A 2,034-nucleotide genomic window follows, 5' to 3' on the forward strand; every position below is an offset into this window, starting at 1 on the left:
TCATTGTTGATGCAAGGAAACAGTGCGAAAGTCAAAAGGAGAAGCTGAAGTTCGATCACATGTTAGAGGATAAAAAAAAGGGTTGTACCCCGATTGCGAAGATGGCAACACAAAGCTCGGTATCGTACTGGAATTGCTGCAGTGAAAGGCAGAAAATGCTGTGCCTGACAAAGGATTTGAGAAGCTACTGGAAATATTGAAGAAGAAGCTTCCAAAGGATAACAAATTGCCCGACAGTACGTACTCAACAAAGAAGGTTGTATGCCCTCTAGGATTGGAGGTGCTGAAGATACATGCATGCCCTAATGCCTGCATCCTCTATTGCGATAAGTACGAGGATTTGAACACATGCCCGGTGTGTAGTGCATTGCGGTATTGAACATGTCCGTACCAATTCCACTATTCTTTCATCTCACATTGAGTGATACGAGATACATCCTCAACGTTGGGAAAAGGTAGCTTGGTATTGTTTATCTCATTTCCTACTCACCTTTGCTCGAGTCTTGTGATGGATAGGCAAAGCACATCATCTCCGGTCTACAACCACGACGACGAGTTTGATGCTATGAAGAACTTCATCGACGCCAAGATGGACAAACAAATGGAGGAGCTCAAGGCCCTCATCATGAACCGCAAGCGATCTTCCTCATCTTCAATAAGACGCTCAAGTGCAAAGACTCCCGAGCTACCATCTTCAGCAAGTACACAGAAGCATCGGCATCGACATGACCATGATGAGCGAGCTTCAGGACACACGTTGGCTGCTCTGCCAACCCCGTGCACACGGGCCTTCGACCCCCGTGCAAACGGGACCCCGTGCACATGACCTCCGACAACCCCGTGCGCACGGGCTATTCAGAGACGCGACATCAACTACAAGGCTGCGGCTTCTTCAACACCTTTGGCATCTTCGCCAAGTAACTTCAAGGCATCTTCGCCTTCGGACATACGACATCTTCGCCTACTCCACGAGCTCAAGTCCACTACTCCCTCTTTCTACTACGACATCGACATCATCGAGGAGATTCCATTCTTTGGGACTATTGACCTCGATGAATACCTCAAGTGGGAGTGCAAGATGGACGACTACCTCAAGCTACATCAAGTACCCTTCGACGATCAAGTGATGTGCGCCACAAGTACCTTCCACGACTATGCATTGACATGGTGGCTTCATAGACCTTCAACAAGCTTCACCATGACGTGGCCCACGATGAAGAAAACGACGCGGCAAGAATTTGTGCCTTCCACCTACACGGAACATCTTCAACGCCAATTGGAGAACATCATACAAGGATCCAAGTCCCTTGACGAGTACTTCAAGAACACGAAGGAAGCCTTGCGACGTGCCGGCATGGACGACCCCATTTGGATGAAGTTCTACTTCATGATGGGATTGAACAACGCCATCTCCAAGACTATCTTCCTCGAGAACTACAAGTCCCTCGACGACAACTACATTGGTGCTCTCAAGGCGGAGCAAGAACTCATGAAGCTAAAGTCTACTCGACCCCGAGCTCACTTCGCAATGACCATGCTACATGACAGCGAGAGTGATGATGTGCCATCTTCGGCCTTCATCCATGACGAGAGCGATGATGTGCCATCTTCGGCCTTCATCCACGATGAGAGTGGTGATGTGCCATCTTCGGCCTTCAACCACGGCGATGACTACGAGACGGTTGAGCATGGGATTTTCCCTTCGACCACGGTGACGTATGATGACTTGAGTGACTTTTGCCACCATATTGAGAGAGAGCGTGACTTCACCACTAGCCCCATATATGATGAGTTGCCCCAATTCCCATGTGAGGAGAGCCACCACCCCCACCACTTGAGTGAGATGAGTGACTCCACCATATGTGACATTGAGTGCACCTACCTTGAGGGAGTGAGTGAACCACCACATAGAGAGAGTGAGGTAGTTGATGAGGCATATGAGGCCATTTTGCTTTCTAACAACTTAACGTCTCCCTCTATTGTGTCTTCTTATTTGGTGCTAGGTCCCATATATGATGACGCGCCGATCCTCGA

The sequence above is a fragment of the Triticum aestivum genome, chromosome 5A, assembly GCF_018294505.1.
Source record: "Triticum aestivum cultivar Chinese Spring chromosome 5A, IWGSC CS RefSeq v2.1, whole genome shotgun sequence".
NCBI lineage: Eukaryota > Viridiplantae > Streptophyta > Magnoliopsida > Poales > Poaceae > Triticum > Triticum aestivum.